Source organism: Panulirus ornatus, chromosome 42, assembly GCF_036320965.1.
Source record: "Panulirus ornatus isolate Po-2019 chromosome 42, ASM3632096v1, whole genome shotgun sequence".
NCBI classification, from domain to species: domain Eukaryota; kingdom Metazoa; phylum Arthropoda; class Malacostraca; order Decapoda; family Palinuridae; genus Panulirus; species Panulirus ornatus.
In genome coordinates, this window is record NC_092265.1 from 16,588,156 (window position 1) to 16,609,187 (window position 21,032).

At 42.6% G+C, this 21,032-nt stretch overlaps 1 protein-coding gene across 7 annotated transcripts in view; it reads left to right on the forward strand.

The window, feature by feature from the left end:
* LOC139761939 (breast cancer anti-estrogen resistance protein 3 homolog) overlaps positions 1-21,032 on the forward strand; it is a 680,749-nt gene that overhangs the window by 508,168 nt on the left and 151,549 nt on the right. The window lies entirely within an intron of this gene.

Sequence of the window (21,032 nt, forward strand, 5' to 3'; positions counted from 1 at the left end):
TATATATATTTATATATATATATATATTGCTATGAGTCCACGGGGAACTTGTCGTGTTTCATTTTCCCCGTGGACTCATAGGAATATACTTGATCACGCGCAAAATTGTGATTCTTTCCCATATATATATATATATATATATATATATATATATATATATATATATATATATATATATATATATATATATATATATCCCTGGGGATAGGGGAGAAAGAATACTTCCCACGTATTCCCTGCGTGTCGGAGAAGGCGACTAAAAGGGGAGGGAGCGGGTGGCTGGAAATCCTCCCCTCTCAGTTTTTTTTTTTTTTTTTTTTTTCAAAAGAAGGAACAGAGAAGGGGGCCAGGTGAGGATATTCCCTCAAAGGCCCAGTCCTCTGTTCTTAACGCTACCTCGCTAACGCGGGAAATGGCGAATAGTACGAAAGAAAAAAGAATATATATATATATATATTATGGACCATAAGATATATCGTTTTTGTTGGGATAGGGTTGATATAGGTCAGACCATGACTGTAACATATAGTAACTTCTTAACAGCTGTTACGAAGATATAGGCAACCTGGACGACAACGGAAGTTGTAAGTCAGTTATCGTAACGACGGTGAAATCGTAAGCCGGAAATGCATATACGTGGAAAACAGTCACTGGGTTACTTCCAGACGAGGAAAGGTATGATAACACCACATGCTGGGTGAATGAAAGCACTAGATCATTCATGATGAAGGCAGTGAAGTCGAGGAGTTGTATGTTCTGAGGAGTGGAAGAGGCTTGATTTACATCACCAGTGAAAGCAGATTCGCGCGGCAGTGAATGAAGAGACTGGAAACAATGGATCGGTTGTCGTGAGATCAGTGAGAAGTTATGGTGGATGAAGTGGTAACATAGGGTCGCTTAGGGTAATGTCAGTGAAATTTTTATGGATAAGATTGAGAAGAATAGTGATATTAGATCACTTATGGTACCAGTGAAATCACTGGTAAAGATGGTAGTAACACTGATTCAATTGCAGTGAAGACAGTGAAATTATCAGATAGCTATTGTTGATGAGAGTGGCATCAGTGGATTACATACAGTGAAGGTTAAGAAACCACTGGATCAGTTATGGTGGAGAGAGAGAGAGAGAGAGAGAGAGAGAGAGAGAGAGAGAGAGAGAGAGAGAGAGAGAGAGAGAGAGAGAGAGGCAACAGTGCCTTAGCAACATCGATAAAGATAGACGGCTGTGGATCACTTGCGGGGAAAGAGAATGTTAACCCCGGATCACTTACGGTAAACACAGTGGGAAATGTAGACTTGATACAGCCAGTAATGGTATCAATGGTCCTGTTATGTTGAGGAAAGCAACTTCAGAGTTTGATGGTGATGAATGAAACAGTAGGCCAGTTACAGTGAAGTAATGGGATCTGTTACCGTGAAGTCACGGGTTCAGTTACAGTGAAGTAGTGGGATCTGTTACCGTGAAGTCACGGGGTCTGTTACAGTGAAGTCACGGGGTCAGTTACAGGGAAGTAGTGGGATCTGTTACAGTGAAGTCACGGGGTCTGTTACAGTGAAGTCACGGGGTCAGTTACAGTGAAGTTGTGGGGTCTGTTACCGTGAAGTCACTGGGATCAGTGAAAGCCATGAAGGTGATGCATTTAGTTACGATAAGGATAGTGAAATGAAGAAATCACGTGTGAACACAGCGAAGCACGTTTGGCGAAATTCGTAAAAAATGAAATAAGAAATGAACAGAGTCTGAGAACTGTGAGAACAGCGAGAACAATGGATGATAAACGTGTGACGGTCATGTCAGACAAGGAATTCTGATTTGATGTTCCTCACTGTTTCCCATGCCACATGCCGCGTCCTGGACGAGACATCCCACATGCTGTGTGTCCTGGACGAGACATCCCACATGCCGCGTCCTGGACGAGACATCCCATATGCTGTGTCCTGGACGAGACATCCCACATGCCGCGTCCTGGACGAGACATCCCACATGCTGTGTCCTGGACGAGACATCCCACATGCCGCGTCCTGGACGAGACATCCCACATGCTGTGTCCTGGACGAGACATCCCACATGTCGCGTCCTGGACGAGACATCCCACATGCTGTGTGTTCTGGACGAGACATCCCACATGCTGTGTCCTGGACGAGACATCCCACATGCTGTGTCCTGGACGAGACATCCCACATGCTGTGTCCTGGACGAGACATCCCACATACACTCATGACATCGCTGGATGAATGATATGGAGATGTGAGACATCATGCATGTGGACGGAAGAGGCATAGAGACATTGCTATGGCTATCTTACGGAGGCGGTATCAAGGCAAATGGCAGTATAGTCTATGGTGAATGATGTAAGATGTCCTTACATGTGCTTTACATACTGTCTGGCTTGAGAATACGAGATGATACGAGAGATGTTGCTCTTACATTGGTAGAAATTATTATGGAAGATAATGCTGTTACGTGATGCCTGTGTGAGGGAAACCCGGTGAAACTGTTGGTAGTGTAATGTTAACATGTTACCAGGTTGTGGATGAGGTACCTTCTCTCTGGAGAAGAAGATGTTCTTGAACATTACAGGAATCACATACACATCAGTGTACAGAGTTGATACACGCATTACATGATGTGGTTACACAAGGTTACAGCAGTTCAGTTCACCGACTTACAAAATCCCGGTTTTAGTAGTGGAAGGAGGTCGAGTTCACGAGGCCTGGGGATCTAAAGTCCATGATAAATGTATATACGTCACCCTCTGTTCACTTTCAAAATGTGGCTTCCATGACACACATATCAGAAACTAATCCGCCCAGGGAAAATTCGCCCCCCGAATAGAAATGTAACTCACTATAGAGGATATATTTTAAGTTATGTTAGGAACGGAGTTGAGGAATTGTTACGGGATGGATTATCTTCGGAGAAAATTGTACTAGAACTTATTTGAGGTCGGGTCAGTACTCATACAGATGGAGGGTTGAGAAATATATAAAGTAAGCAAAAGAAGTGGCCTGTGAGGGCCCAATGGATTTGTTACAATAACGTGGAAAAATTATACGTTCTACCAATATCTTGCACGACGAAGACAGTTGTAACTTACTGGTTACAGTATAGAGAATGAGAACTCATAGTGATCGCTTAATGGCAATGACAATTACCATAGGAAATGAAGGCAGTCAAGAGCTCCATTTATTTATAGTGAATTCCCAAAAAATAGTTGATTAGTCAACGTAGAAACGAAGACAGAAATGGATGAGTTCTGACGGAGGCAACGAATAAAAGGTCAGTTGAATACTGAGAAACATTACTGAGAGGTATTACCCTCCTTGCTGAAGAGTGATGAAGTGATGCTATTATCCCTGGGGATAGGCGAGAAAGAATACTTCCCACGTATATCCTGCGTGTCGCAGAAGGCGACTAAAAGGGGAGGGAGCGGAGGGCTGGAAATCCTCCCCTCTCGCTTTTACTTTTCCAAAAGAAGGAACAGAGAAGAGGGCCAAGTGAGGATTTTCCCTCTAAGGCTCAGTCCTCGGTTCTTGACGCTGCCTCTTCATCGCTGAAAATGGTGAATATATATATATATATATATATATATATATATATATATATATATATATATATATATATATATATATATATATATATATGTATGTATGTATATATATCTTTCTTTTAAACTATTAGCCATTTCCCGCGTTAGCGAGGTAGCGTTAAGAACAGAGGACTGGGCCTTTGTGGAATATCCTCACCTGGCCCCCTCTGTTCCTTCTTTTGGAAAAATTAAAAAAAAAGCAAGAGGGGAGGATTTCCAGCCCCCCGCTCCCTCCCCTTTTAGTCGCCTTCTACGACACGCAGGGAATACGTGGGAAGTATTCTTAATCCCCTATCCCTCCCCAGGGATAATATATATATATATATATATATATATATATATATATATATATATATATATATATATATATATATATATATATATATTCACACACACTTACACCCTCTTCTGTCAGGTTCCAGTTTTATCGACCATGATTCGAACTTATGGAGGAGGCGGCTCGACCCCTGGATGGCCAGTGACTGCGTCATGGTCAGGAACGCTAACCGTTACACCGCGCACATCCAGTTTAAACCCGGAACCATTTGACTCCCACCATGTCGGTAAGACGTGGACACCATCCGCCCAGGGAGGTACATACATCCATCCTGATGTACGAGAGTTGAATCTATGCCTGAAGCCTCACCTCACCTGTCGAGATGGATGTTTTTATTTCTCTCTCTCTTTCATTAAAGGTAAACAACTTGACCTAACTTACATTCTTTTCCATACATTTATGCACCGTTTCGCATATCTTGTCTTTATAAACTCTCTTCCTCTCCTGCCACTCAAGGCCTGACCTCTGAGTGGACCTGTGTCCATGACTGAGACCTATACATTAAAGATGAATGTATCTCACATGGTCAACATGAAGAAAGCCATGGGTCACTTACAGTGAAGGGAGTCACTGACTCACTTCTGTAAACAGAAAACAATGGTTTACTTGAGAGCACAAACTGTGAAGACGTTGGGTGTGTGATAAACCAGAGGGGGAGAAAATTGAGCACATTAAGTGAAGGTAATAAAAACTAATTATGTGATGAAGAAAACAGAACTATGAGTAATTTGAAGACTTACGAAAATATAAGAATCATGCAGTGAAAAAGTAGATTTCAAATAGTGAAAACAGTTGTTTAGTTATGATGATGTTAATGAAGACACCGTGGATCACTTGTAGTTAAGACGTTCCGAACAGTGAGATGTAGAGAAGGTGTCAGATACAGTAGATCATACAGTTTTTGACGGTGAAACTATTTGATATACTGAGTGAAAAACATGTCACTTATAGTGAAGACAGTGACAACAACGGCGTGGAATTTCACAGTCCGTGCAAACAGAAGGATACTTATTGTGAAGGTGAAAATGATGGGACAGTTATAGGAAGGCACGAAAAATGATAAGCCGCTGAGATTGAAGATAATGATGTTTTGATCATAGTGTGTGTGGTGTGAATAACGAGTCGCTTGTACTGAAGACAGTAACAAAAATTTAGTTCTTTAAATTGAATTCAAGGGAAGACAATGCTCTTATTGAAGGCAGAATACTGGGTCCATCACTATCAAGGCAGTGAACCAGCGCAGACAAGCTACTGCGTTTGGAGGAGCTGCTAGGATAACAGTAGTAAATATTTAACACACAGTACAACTTCTGAAAAGTTATCTGTATGGGACTGACGATTGGGGGGAGCAGCTGGTTTAATTGAGCTCATTATCTTTATCAGCCAAGTTGTGTACTGACAAAGCATTTCAGTGATAGCATGAGTGAAGGGTACACAGCCAAGGGTAGGTGGGGGCAAGTATACAGAGCACATCAACAATGCCGGAGTGTGACAGGTGGGCATGAGTAGTGGACTGGGTTGGAGACCCAGAGGGTCATTGGCCCGTCAGAGGTGGGGGAATGGTGCTGTGTGTGATCCAGAACCAATGGACAAAAGGCATACATACAAAGAGCATCAAATTTAGTAAACAATATATGTTGCATAACAGTATATGTTACATAAGTTGACAGTTACAGTATATACACAAAAAATTACATTTACGGTATCAGTGTGTTTTTGGAACTGGATAAAGTGTGCAGATATAGTAGGATACAGTTGTTAACACTGATAGTAATAGAAAAGGTCAATGATATATTACAAATGGGACATACAGTAATTGTAGAATGTATTCGCACTGGCATGATGACTGAGGAATCAATTGAACGCAGTTTTAACGGTGGCGAGCAGTGATGGGAGGTGTGTGTGTGTGTGTGTGTGTGTGTGTGTGTGTGTGTGTGTGTGTGTGTGTGGGTGGGGGTGGGGAGGTGACAGGCTGGTGAAGGACAGACAAGAGAAGGTCACCGAGATGTTGGACGAGGAACTGAGACTTAAAGAAAATGAGGACGAAAAGAAGAAAGGATAGGAGGTATGGTGATCGAAGGAAACGGAAAGGAAAAGGTAAATTGAGGAAGGAGGAAGAGAGCCATTCCTGAGAGGAAAGGAGAGAGGGAGGGAGGGAGACGTGGCGAGCGGGGGGTTAGGGAAGGGGGGTCACGTTACAGTTTGAGTTAGCCTGAGGCTGGCGGCGGCGGCGGAGGCTGCTCTGCTGATGCCGTCTCACGCCAGCCACAGTCCTCCCTCCTTCCCTCCCTCCTTCCACTCCCTCACTCTCTCCCACACTCACTCAAGTCACTCCTGCCCAGTTCACAAAGCATCAGCTCGAGTAAGACCTTGGCTTCACTGATGCAATAACCCCATGTGTCCATGCAGGAGGATATTATATGTATCGTTTTCAGTGCGCACATGCGCGTCATGCTCACACAAAGTCCTCTCAGAAAAAGACCTTTATACATATATATATATATATATATATATATATATATATATATATATATATATATATATATATATATATATATATATATATATATATTTGGCCTTGGGATGATTAAAGCAAATGTTAAGCACTGTGCAGCTACGACTCTCATTCGCTACTAAACCGAGGCAGAGAATGTTAACGTTGTTTTGATATGATGGTTTGAAGGAGGTACACATGGCCCCCGGGAGTGAGGACCCTGGGAGCAGTGTGTTAATGACCTGGTTGTGTGGCGGGCGGGCAGGGTGGAGGTGTCGCCCTTCACTGCCAGGGAAATGCCTTGCTGGACCTGGCCAGACTCCCTCAGGGGTGCTTAGCTTCCGCGCACGTACGTTCTTGGTGAATGTTTTGTAGATGCGCTGGACGATCTGTGATGCAGAGATGTGGAGGAGGTGTGTCTCCTGGATTCTGGAAAATCATCCTAGTTCGCTTGATGTACTTAAAGTGCGTTCTTGTTCTCTCTCTCTCTCTCTCTCTCTCTCTCTCTCTCTCTCTCTCTCTCTCTCTCTCTCTCTCTCTCTCTCTGATCATTGTTGATGTACGAATGACGGATAACATCTCCTTGATCATGGAGATAGATGTTCCGATGTATCTGAACTAAAGTCATGTATAATGCACCGAAACTACAGCTCCCTTTCCACATCCAAGCCCCACAAAACTTTCCATGGATTATCCCATATGCTTCACATGCCCTGGTTCAATCCATTGACAGCACGTCGACCCCGGTATACCACATCGTTCCAATTCACTCTATTCCTTACACGCCTTTCACCCTCCTGCATGTTCAGGCCCCGATCAACCCATCTTTCCACCTCCAGTTTGGTCTCCCACTTCTCCTCGTTCCCTCCACCTCTGACACATATATCCTCTTTGTCAATCTTTCCTCACTCATTCTCTCCATGTGACCAAACCATATCAAAACACCCTCATCTGTTCTCTCAACCACGCTCTTTTTATTACCACACATCTCTCTTACCCTTTCATTACTTACTCGATCAAACACCTCACACCACATATTGTCCTCAAACATCTCATTTCCAGCACATCCACCCTCCTCCGCACAACTCTATAGCCCACGCCTCGCAACCATATAACATTGTTGGAACCGCTATTCCTTCAAACATACCCATTTTTGCTTTCCAAGATAACGTTCTCGACTTCCACATTTTTCAACGCTCCCAGAGCTTTCGCCCCCTCCCCCACCCTATGACTCACTTCCGCTTCCATGGTTCCATCCGCTGCCAAATCCACTCCCAGATATCTAAAACACTTCACTTCCTCCAGTTTTTCTCCATTCAAACTTACCTCCCAATTGACTTGTCCCTCAACCCTACTGTACCTAATAACCTTGCTCTTATTCACATTTACTCCTAACTTTCTTCTTTCACACACTTTACCAAACTCAGTCACCAGCTTCTGCAGTTTCTCACCCGAATCAGCCACCAGCGCTGTATCATCAGCGAACAACTGACTCACTTCCCAAGCTCTCTCATCCACAACAGACTGCATACTTGCCCCTCTTTCCAAAACTCTTGCATTCACTTCCCAAACAACCCCATCCATAAGCATATTAAACAACTATGGATATATATATATATATATATATATATATATATATATATATATATATATATATATATATATATATATATATGGTGGTATATTTTGTGATATCGGGACCTGAACGCTCAGGAGGTTGAAGAGCATACTTTGAATAGAAAGAATGTGATATGGTATAGGAGGAGCAATGTGCTTTTGATAAGATGAACCATGGCATTTGAAGTGGTGCAAGGTAAACCATAAAGAAGTTTGTGGGGCTTAGCTTTGAACGTGTCTTATTATGAATCTGAAACTCTGATTGTCTGATTAATAGAGGTAAGGTTTTTTGCGATGGTATCGGGGAGGGCATATGAATGATTGTTAGGTGAAGGCAAGCACAGAGGGTACAGGAGGGTGATATAAGAGGGTGACAGGTCAGTCCGGGTGGACCCAGGGACCCAGAGAGTCCTTGTCTCGGTAGCAAAAGAGAGAAGTGAGTAACAGTGAACACTTGGAACATGACATAATGTATAGAGTTAGTAATACGAAGGAAGATCACACTACGTGTAAGACATTCATACACGCTATTTGATGTACAGAATGCACTTGAGGATCACTGATGCTGGGGCATTATGCACGACAAATAGAGACTGGACGTATTCAAATGTGGCAGTTGTCATTTGTCTTTTCCTGCGTTAGTTCAAGAAGGACAGGAGAGGAAGAGGCTGGAAACTTACCTACGTTACCTCACGAAGTTCTGGGGAAGGGAGGATATGAGACATCTGAGAGAGAAAAAAAATGCACATAAGAAATGACACTTGTGTAGAGATGTTATTAAGTGTAGTCTGACTTAGAGGGTGAGCCAGGATGTGCTGAAGTGGCTCGGACTTGAGGATGGGATGAGTGAAGAGAGATTGAGGAAGACCATGTACTGCGGGTACCTGTAGCAAGCAGAGAGGACTTGGAGATAGGGGGACCTAGGAGGAGGTGAAAGCCTGAAATAAAGGAAACAAAGAGACATCGAGAACGTCCAGATCTGCCTGGGATAGACATTAGAATGATGTGGTATGTGGGGGTCGACATGCGAGTAATAGGATGTGGGGCCGACATGCTGGTAATGGACTGAACAAGGATACGCAAAGTGGTCAAACTGAACCATGGATTTGTTGTGTGGGGCTTAGTAGTAAGTGGTAGGCTCTGGTGTTGGTAAATTATACATGACAGCTTGGGAGTTATTAGATGTGTTGAACTGAGGACATTGTTCCTTTGTTCTGATGCTACCCTGCAAGTGCGGGAAAGATATATATATATATATATATATATATATATATATATATATATATATATATATATATATATATATATATATATATATATATATACGCAAAATTTATTTTCGTATATGTTCGCCATTTCTAAGATAGCGCCAGGAACAGACGCAGAATTGACCTCATTCACTCAAATCCACTCTTCAGTTGTCGTGTATAATGCACGAAACTAGATTCCACTGTCTACAACCATGTCCTATAGACTTTTCTGTGGTTTTTCCATCCGCTTCTTATGCCAGGATTCAGCCCATTGACAGCATGTCGTCCCCTGTATACCACATCGCTGCAATTCGCATTATCCCTTGCATGTTCAGGCCCCGAACACTGAAATCATCTTTCACGCCATCCTTCCACTTCCTCTTTGGCTTCCCCTTTTTCGTTGTTCCCTCCACTTCTGATGTGTATACCTTCTTAATCATCCTCTCCACAGCCAACCTTTTAACCTTCCAAACCATTTCGTCGCTTTCATACATATTCTTTCTAATACGCCTCTCTGCTTCTCTCTTATCCTATCATTTCTTACTCGATTAACCCTCCTCACACCACACATTGCCCTCATACATTCAATTTCCATCACATCTACCCCTTTTTATATTCTTATCTAAAACCAACGTTTTGTATCCATACAACACCGACGGGACTGCTGTATCCTCAAACGATTCCATTTTTGTGCTTAAAGATAGTGACCTTCCTCTCCATACATTCATCGGTGCGCCTAGGATCTGTGCCTCCTCACCCATCGTTTTGTTCACTTCAGCTTCCAAGGTTCCATCCTCAGCCATGTCCTCTCCCTGGTATCAAAAACACTCCATCAAAGTTTCTACATTCAGACTTACACTCTTAAGAACATGTCTCTGTTCGCTGGTAAACCGAATAAATTCACTTTAATTCACTATTCATCCTTTCACTGACTCTTCCAAACTCTGCATTATTCACACCCTCCAAGACTCTTGCATTCATCTCCCTCACCACCCCAGCCATAAACAGATTAAACACCCATAGTGACATCACACACCCTTGCCTCGGACCTGCCTTTACCTGGAACCACTCACCCTCCTTCCCTCTTACACACGCCTTTTTCAGTTAATAGAAACTCTTCATAGCTTCTAACACCATATGTTCGGAACACCTTCTCAAAGCATATCTATCAACCTTATCATAAGCTTTCTCCAGATCATGAATGGTAAGTGCAATCTGTTGTCCCGAAGTATTTCTCACACATTTTCTTCAAAGCTAACACCTCATCCACACCTCCGCTGCCACATCTGAAGCCACATTCTCCCTTCCCAATCTGAAACTCTGTGCAAGCCACCATCCACTCAGTCACCACTCTCCCATACAACTTACCTGGTACACTCAAACTTATACCTCTTTAATTTGAACATTCTCTCTCTCTCTCTCTCTCTCTCTCTCTCTCTCTCTCTCTCTCTCTCTCTCTCTCTCTCTCTCTCTCTCTCTCTCTCTCTCTCTCTCTCTCTCTCTCTCTCTCTCTCTCTCTCTCTCTCTCTCTCTCTCTCTCTCTCATCCATACAGTAATAGTATGCAGACATTCCGCCAGTCTTTAGGCACCTCGCTATGACCATACATGCACACATTGAAAATCCTTACTAACCTATCCCCAAGACAGTCACCCCCTTTTTTTTTAAAGAAATTCAACTGCATCATATCCACTCCACCAGCTCTGTTGCGCTTCATGCTCTCACCACCTCCTCGCTCTTCTCCAAACAACTTGCCTCGACTCTCTCACTTATCACACCTCCACGTCCACTCTACCACCCAATCATCGATCACATTTAAAAATCCTTCAAAATACTTATTCCTTCTTTTTTGTTTCATTTCTGCCTGTTCCCATTTCCCCATTTGCCCCCTTTCACTGATGTTCCCATTTGTTCTCATGTTTTTTCTCACACTATTATCATCTTTTCAGAACATTTACTTATTGTCCCTGAAGTTTGCTGATACTCGCTCACCGCAACTCTCACTTGCCCTCTCTCTTAGATCCTTTTAACCGTCGTATTACCTCCTGCCCAATCACTTCCACTCCTTCCCTGTAAATGATGCCCACACACTACTCTTTCATACTTCTTAAACAACATTGTTTCGACATCCCACCGCTTATTGCCCTCTCTCACCTGTCATGCCACACACTTCTCTTGCACGAGCAAGCGTTGCCTCCTACACCTCCCATTCTTCACTCACTCACCCCCCCCCCCCCCTTCAACCTCCTTCATTAATCTCTCTCGTTTTTTTGCCATTCTGGACACAGTTTCTCCTGGTAACTCTTTTCATTAGGTTTTTTCTCACGTATTTTTTCACTTTCACCTCTTTTTTTTCCAAAAGAAGGAACAGAGAAGGGAACCAGGTGAGGATATTCCCTCAAAGGCACAGTCCTCTGTTCTTAACGCTACCTCGCTAATGCGGGAAATGGCGAATAGTAAGGAATGAAAGATCTTATCCTAATTCCTCTTCAGACCTTCACCTTGGCCTCCACCAAGCAATGATCCGACATCCCTGCAGTTGCCCCTCTTAACACATTCAGGTCCAAGAGTCTCTCCTTCACACGCCTATCAATTAGTGCATAGTGTAGATATACATACATATGTATGTATTTATTTGTCAGAAATGTAAGGAACAAGGAGATAGAGGAGACCTAATCGGAGATGGAAGGATGGTTTGAAAAAGATTTGAGTGCTCTGTGCCTGAACATGCAAGGGGGGTGAAAGGCATGCATTGGAGCGATTTGGTATTCAGGGGGCGACGTACTGAATGAGGGTATGTGAAGCAGGCAGGGGAAACCACGGAAAGCTCTGTGGGACCTGTTTGGATACGGGGCTGTGGTTTCGGTGAATTACACACGACAGCTAGAGAATTGACGAAGAAATGAGGCCTTTCTTCGTCTGTTTCTGGCGCTACCTCTCTAACGGGAAACGGCGAACAATTTTTATAGTCTTGGTATCACCCAGAATCACTTTTCAAAGGCTCCTGCTTCCTAAGGCTGAGCTACTTTCCGGAGCAGAGAAATATGAACTTCTTTGGAGTGAAAAGTTCTTCAGTCACGCTGTTCAACCGATGATACATCTTCGCCAAAGGCGACTTTTCTCACTTGCCTTTTAACCTCGACAAGGGGAAGGAGAATGAATATTCTGCCTCTTGAGTGGAACTAAGGCCAAGGGGAAGGGGGAAGAATGGTTTGGGAATGTCCTCGGGATGAAGTCTGTGGTTTAGTGTGAGGGGGAGGACAAAGGATGTAATGGCACTTCTGCTGAAGGAGGAGGTATGGGGGTGTGTAGAAGTGTCAGCAAGTGAGCTTCAGACTGATGTTGGTGAAAATGTTATTGGGTCATGAGAGGCAGGTGGTTGTCGGTGGTTACGCACATGGTAACGAGAGAAGTGAGGAAGAAAGCCGAGTTCTTTAGGAGGAGTTGAGTGAGTGCGTCAGCTGTTTTGATGCAAGGGATCAGACATTAGTAACAGATAATCTGAATGAGTGGAGAGGTGTTGTAGCAGTTGAGGGTAATATTGCGGGATATGGGATACCTAGTGTGAACAGACATGATGAACAGCTTGAGGTGTTGTGTGCTGAAGAAGGACTAGTGTTTGAGAATACCTGGTTGATGAAGAGGAGGAGGCAGTGATGGTTTATAGACTAACTGATAAGCGAGCAAAGGAGAGACTGTTCGATCTGAATATGCTTAGGGGGCAGCTGGTGGGGTGTCTTATCACTTCCTGGAGGAGGCGAGTCTGAAAGTTTGTTGTGGCTTTACGAAAACAGGAAATGGCATGGCTAGGAAGAGGGTGGTGAAAGTGAATGAGCTTGGAAATGAGGATTGTGTGCGGCGATACCAAGGCATTGGAAGAGGAATGGCATAAGATAAGAGTGATAACATTGGAGGAGTGTTCGATACATGGAGGGCATTTATTGAAGCAGTGCTTACCTGTGTGGATGAAGAGTCTGGCAATGAAAGAGAAAAGCGGTATTGGTGGTACATGTGTGGTAGATGTGTGAATAATTAGGGCATGTTAAAGAGGCAGGAAGTGAAGAGGAAAGTGCAGGAGTTGCACAAGAGTGCGAGTGATACTGGGTAAGAGAGGAATGGCAGACCTTAGGGAGAAGAAGAAAATACTTTAGAAGAAGGTTGATAGTGTAGGGAGAACAAGATATTAAAGGGAGGGGGGGGGGCATCAGCGAGGGAAGTAGATTGGGAAGTGGTAACAGGCAAGAAAGAGGTAAAGGGTATTCTGAAGGATTGTTAAATGTTTTAGATGAGAGGGTAGCATCCGTGGGGTTTGGGGGACGTGGAATATACGAGGCGATAGAGTCATGAGAAACAGTTTGGTGAAAAGAGAACAGGTGTTGGAAACCTTACGTAAGATGAAATGTAGGAAAGCTGCAGCAGTGGATAGGACTGGAGTCGAATTTCTTAAGGGGAATGACAGCATTGTTGATTGGTGAGACAGAATTTTCAGCGTATGTGAAGCTCAAGGTGAGGTACTTAGGGATTAGAAGAATGCCTGTATAGGGCCATTGTATGAAAGCAAGGGAAACAACAGTTAATGCTCGAATTACAGAGTTATGAGACTATTGAGAATGCGTAGTAAGTCGTATGTAAGAGTAGCGATTAATGAAGGTGGTAGCATGAAAGGAAAATCATACTGGGAAGGAACTGGTATAGGATATACGTACCGGGTGTTTCCTTTTGAAGATTTTGTGCAGTAAACGCTGGGAAAAAGACATGGATTTATGTATAGCATTATGGGTGTTGAGAAAGTGCATGACAGGGTTCAGATGCACTGTGGAAGATGCTACGAATAAATGGTGTGGGAGGAAAGCTGCTAGAAACAGTGAGGACTTTTTAGCGAGAGAGTAAGGATGTATGCGAGTAGGTAGGGAGAGATTGTGGGTATGTATCAAGGACATATGATGTCAACATGGCTGTTAAGTTTGTAAATAAATGGGTGTTGAGGAAGGTAATGCTAGTGTCTGGAAGAGTAGGGTGGGTCTGTAGTATTCGGATGGTAAGAGGGGCCCAGAAGGTGAGTCAGCTGCTGTTTGCGGATGACACGGTCTTAATGGCCTTATAAGAAACTGCAGAATATATTGTGTGTTTTTGAAAGTGCGTATAAGAAAGAATTTGAGAGTTAACATGAGTGGAATTGACGTTATAAAGTTTTGCGGGAGACAGAGACAGGTTGGTTTGAGTGTAGTAGGGGAAAATCACGGAAAGGTCTGTGGGATTTTGCTTTGCGTAAAGGGTATTGGCATGGTGCATTATTTTTGACAGTTAGAGAGTGGGCGTATGACCAATGAGGCTGTTCTCTGTCTGTTCCTTGTGCTACCTCGGTGCTCGACAGACGGTACAATATATATATATATATATATATATATATATATATATATATATATATATATATATATATATATATACATATATATATATATATATATGTATATATATATATATATATATATATATATATATATATATATATATATATATATATATATATATTGGAAAGGATCACAATTTTGCGCGTGATCAAGTATATTCCTATGAGTTCACGGGGAAAATATAACACGATAAGTTCCCAAGTGCACTTTCGTGTAATAATTACATCATCAGAGGAGACACAAGAGAGAAATATAAGTCAATTGATATACAACCAAGAGAAGTAACTAGAACGCCATTTGGTAAACATACGATTGTCAAAGACAGACAATGAGCGTATCATAAACTTATTATGTGGACAAGAAGGTGAATTGTTTACAGATTTTATCAACAATATAGCTATCCAATTTGTATAGGCCTTCACTAATATTAAGGTTATGATTCTTTGTGTATTTGATAATAGAAGATTCAGTGATATTTCTCGTGGTACTGGAGTTAGAGTCAATAACTGAGATGACATTACTCCACTCAATACAATTATCATAGTTTTTAACGTGATTAAACAAGGCATTTGATTCTTGTCCTCTTCTTATACTATATTTATGTTGCTTAAGTCTAACAGAAAGATCCTTACCAGTCTGATAAAACTTATCAAAATTTCTACATGGCACTTTATAGATGCATTCAGGAGAATTTTTTTGGTGAGTTCCTGATTAAGATATTCTTTATAGTATTATTGTTGCTGAAGGCAACGATCGGGGTCTGAACATGCAGGAGCGTGAAAGGCATACATGGAATAGTGTGAATTGGAACGATATGGTATACTGGGATCGACATGCTGTCAGTGGACTGAACCAGAGCATGTGAAACGTCTGGTAAACATGGATAGGTCTGTGTAGCTTGCATGTGGATAGGGAGCTAAGGTTTCGGTACATTACACATGACGGGGAGAGACTGAGTGCGAGTGGATGTGGCCTTTTTTTCGTCTGTTTCTTGGCGCTACCTCGCTGACGCGGAAAACGGCGATCAAGTATTGTAGCAATAATACAATAATATATATATATATATATATATATATATATATATATATATATATATATATATATATATATATATATATATATATATATATATATATATATGAGAATGTAGGTGGAGGAAGGATACAAGTAGTTATGAGAAAACTATATTACTTTTACGTTTCGACCTCCAGGGTATTGTTCACAAAGCTGACAGCCAGGGACATAGTGTGGCCTTAAATGCGAGCGCGTGCGGGTCACCTCGCTGCCTGCCTGAGAATTCTGCTCCCTGTTTGGCTGTGGAGCCCCCCTACTCTGCACCTCGCTTACAGCCAGTGAGCTTGCTGCTTTCACTATACATACAAAACTTTCTCCGTGGTGTATGTTATTCTTTACATTGATGTATGCAGCTTCAGCTGTTTTTCTCATTCTCTTTGTTCAACCTTTAATAAATAATACACCACCGTTCCAGTTAGGAAGGTATCCATACCTGTGAACATGAACTATTATAGAATTGGATGTCCTGTGAGCTCTTACATCGTTCCTGTACTCAGTTATAAGTTTCTCAAGCCCACGTCTTGACTCACCATAGTAGGAAGAAGGCCAGCTATTACAGGGTATTTTGTATACTACGCTATTTACATTAGCATGGTTGTTGCCTTTAGGTTTGACCATTTCTCCTATCTTAATGCCGGACGCTCTAGCTGCTACTCTTACACCTACTTTTATGAGGAAAGCGTCCAGGTCTTGAGTGTTTTTTGAGTTAGGAACTGTGATAAAACTAGACTGTGTCTTCTCATAATCCATATCTCTTTCCCATCTGCTTATTTCCCTAGCCCTCCTTTCCCTAGCAGTTAAGTAGGAAAAAATGTTTCCAAACCCTGCAATGCTGGTGATTGGTGCTCTGCCATAACGAGGATGAAGACTTCGTCGGCTAAAAACGAAACAAACGAAAAAAGTGACAAGTGACGTCGTCTCACGTAACGTCTCTCCTGAGGGTCTCGTGAGAGATGAGCCGAGACGTCTCAATTTGTCCAGGAAACTGACTCTATCAGCGAGACACCAGAATTTTTTTCATGCCACTTGACTTCCTTCTAAGGTGTAGAGAATAGCCCTGGTCTGACGTACATGATGATGGTTGCAGACTCACACGTTTCGCTCACATTTTCTTTTACTTCCTTTATATTGACGTCCCATACTGTGCTTGTGGATTACTTGAAGAGTTGTGGCACCTCGTCATTAGTTCCAGTTTTGCTTAAAGATCAGAAGAGCTTTCCCATCATAACATTGTCTACACCCGGCCCTAAGGCCAACACACAGGAGCCCAACATATACAGACGGGTCAGACGTTGCGATGGAGAATTTATACTTACGGATGGACAGAATTGAATACCGTTTTCCAGTATACTTTCCAAATTCATGAGTTTCCATGACCCCCCAGTCACCATGAGAATCCCAGATCCCCAATACATCTCTCTGAAATTGAATCCCTCATTATCACTACATAAACCATCTTTTTTTTAAACTTTACCCTTAACTACGTTATGTACCATCCAGGTTGTTCCTTCACTGTTATCATTGTGTATTTGCGGTGGATCGGTAAAATTTCTCTGGAGGGTGATAGACTGTGAACACCAGTGTGTACCTCCTCATCGTATGACGGGACGTAGCTAAGTCTTCCTTATACCCGAGGAGGAGTGATCACCTCACCAGTCAGTCTCACTGTGACAAGACTTCATCAGTAAGACTTGAGATCATCGACGTTTATACCCTGGCAGCGTCGCCTGCTGCTGCCACTGCTGATGAAGCTGTAGAGGTCGCTCCCTGCGCGGGGTGTCGTCTTTATTATCCTGGTGAGCATGAGAGAGACCTGCCATCGTCTCATTCTACCCTAGGTAACTTGCCTGCAGTTGGGAACCATTGGATTCTCTCGGACAGAACATGACTCACCCACACGGCGCATTTCTGTGGAAACTCAAGATTCTTGATAGATATAAACTTGCCTGTGGCTTTGTACGTAGACGTCGTTTACAGTACGTTATAACTAATTCTAATGTATCTTATGTACGTTGATATCATAGATGGATTAATCACTACCGTTCCAGGCCAGAGTCCATACGGGGATTTATCTTGTTCTTGCATCAGCTGATTGTCGCCTGGAGTTGTCACACACACACACACACACACACACACACACACACACACACACACACACACACGTCCTTGCGTGTGTGCTCAATTGATGCATGGTTACTGCGTGTGTGGTTGGTGGACGGTTTGGGCGTGGGCGTGTCATTGGCTCAAGGCAGAGGCAAAAATGCCTAAATATAGAGAGTACGAGGGCGAGTGTAGCCAAGTAGTAGTAGTAGTAAGGAGGAAGTTTAGATGGGGAGGGTATAGGAGTGGGAGGGAAGGGGGAAAGTTGCTGGGGTGAAGGACGGAGAGGGGAGAGAGGAGATGGTCACATTCCTGGCTGTTGAGTGATCACCAGCAGACCAACCAAGCTTGCCTCCTCCACCGTCTTTATTACTCCGTCTGACTTGTTCTCATCTTCGTCTCATTCCCTCTTCTCTCCTCCTCCTGTTCTTCTTCCTGCGTATCGCGTATCTGTAAACTTTGCCCACCTGCCTTAGAATTCAGCGGGTACATAGGAAAAAGTGTGATGAGGGCGAGCAAGTTTAACTATAGTCTACCAAACAAAGGTAGACTTAATTACTTAACTACTGATGAGGTTAGCGATCATTCAGTGTATACGTAGATACAGGCGAATTAAAATGACGAAAACTGCAGAGAGTACTAGCATGGCTCGCTCGTGCTCAGCCTCACGAAACATTTATGCTGACACATCACGAAGGATGACAAACACGTCCGTGTCACTCCAGTACCGGAGTGAGATCTGTGGTGTTTGTGTGGACTGAAGTAAAAGAAAATGAATACTATTAGTTGTGCTGGCGTTGTTCCTGGCCTGGGACACCATTACTCCAGGATCCTCCGTGTTGTGTAGGATGTAGAGTTAAGATCTCAAGTCATCACGCGATCCTCACACAGACACACACACACACACACACACACACACACACACACACACACACACACACACACACACACACACACACACACTGGAGAAGGAACTATCTCCCTTGCTGTAGTTATTTATGTCGGATATTGTTTGTCTGTAATTATACCTGAAGCACATTGCTGATGTGATAATGATGTTCATAATGAAAATAATGATGATAGTAAGAACTGTATTATTATTATTATAATTAGTAGTAGTTGTAGTAGTTATAGTAGCAGCAGCAGTAGTAGTGGTAGTAGTAGTAGTAGTAGTAGTAGTAGTAGTAGTAGTAGTAGTAGTAGTAGTAGTAGTAGTAGTTGTAGTAGTTATAGTAGCAGCAGCAGTAGTAGTGGTAGTAGTAGTAGTAGTTGTAGTAGTTATAGTAGTAGTAGTAGTAATAGTAGTAGTAGTGGTAGTAGTGGTAGTAGTAGTAGTAGTAGTAGTAGTAGTAGTAGTAGTAGTAGTAGTAGTAGTAGTAGTAGTAGTAGTTGTAGTAGTTATAGTAGCAGCAGCAGTAGTAGTGGTAGTAGTAGTAGTAGTTGTAGTAGTTATAGTAGTAGTAGTAGTAATAGTAGTAGTAGTGGTAGTAGTGGTAGTAGTAGTAGTAGTAGTAGTAGTAGTAGTAGTAGTAGTAGTAGTAGTAGTAGTAGTATTTAACGAGTTATTGAATTAAGTACAGGCATAGGCTTTGGAGAAATACAGGAATAAGAAATACAGGAATAAAGTGAGAGAGTTTACACATCATAATTGTAGTTAACATAAACAGCTGACTGACTACAGAGGTGATGGTCTCTTGTACTACAGGATCTTCAACACCAGAAACTACAGTATGACAGAGGTGGTCACGTGAGCTCACGTGGTGGAGACAAGTCTGCGTCTAATACATCATTATATACACCATTACCAACCTGATGTTCACCAGGTCCAACCTGGTGCCATAATGGATACAGTTACCTTTAGTAACTGCCCAGCATCATCTACCCAGTTACATAGTTAGATATTTAGCCTTGTTTTGGATCAGTTGAGAAAGACAGAATCAGAAGTACAGTTCTATAATCAACATAATATTTATCTTGTTTTTATATAGTTTGTTCTCAGGAACTAAAGAACAGACGAAGAACAGTAAAGAAAGAAGTCATCCTTTTAGCGGAACCATAACACAATAACATCTTAAAGTCTTTGAAGACGTTGCGTTGTTGTTCCATTAGATTGATCCCTCGATGATATTTGGATGTGAAGCACTTCATCGCATTATCCTCAACACACACACACACACACACACACACACCCGTGGAAAAGAACCCGCCACACTACGGTTACACACGGGCCGCCCTGTGCTAGTAATGACACCCCGGAGTACAGACACTCGACCTGGGCTAGTAGTAATGGCACCCTGGAGCTTACAGACGCGACCTGTGCCGGTAATGGAACACCCAAGAACAAGATGTCATTGACAAGATCCCGTGCCTCCCATAGTCTTGACGAATCTTCGCACACACACACACACACACACACACACACACACACACACACCTTCTGGTCTCTAGTTCTTTTGAAGGTGTTATGCCATACTTTCGAGAGAGCTGTGAGATTTTTTACCCCCATTCTCCCTTCTCATATATTTCCCAGCTGAAGGAGAGTATAATTGACTTCATTTACCTCGACATACCAGTTATTAAGCGTGTCATTATCGTGATCTATTCTGGCAGGGAATTATACCTGACTGTAAGCAACGAGGGAAAACAAAAATTGACCCCCTGAGATACGTCTCCTCCAGCCCAGGGTGCTGGCTGGCCCCTCGCTCTCCCTGACGATCGTCTCAGCTCGGGTGGTGCTGCCTCGCCTGGGTTCCTCCTTCCCCGAGGCCTTACCCAATTAAGGACTGGATATGATGATGTTGAACTGCTGTGGCAGGACACCAGGACCACCCCAGAAAGTGTGTAGGCTGTCTTATCAGCAGTGGCCCACGTCGCCGGCCACCCTGAAATGGAATTGATATTTTATGGAAAATGTTGAGAAAGAATTTGATGAGGGTGTCTACTCTGGATCTACTCTTGAGAGTTTGTGGTTTCTACTTAAAAGATTTAGCTGTTGAAAGGTCAGAATATATATATATATATATATATATATATATATATATATATATATATATATATATATATATATATATATATATTATCTATTATTATTTATTTATTCCTGGTAACTGATTGATGACAACCGTTGATCATTTTTGTGACATGACGTAATTAGTTAACG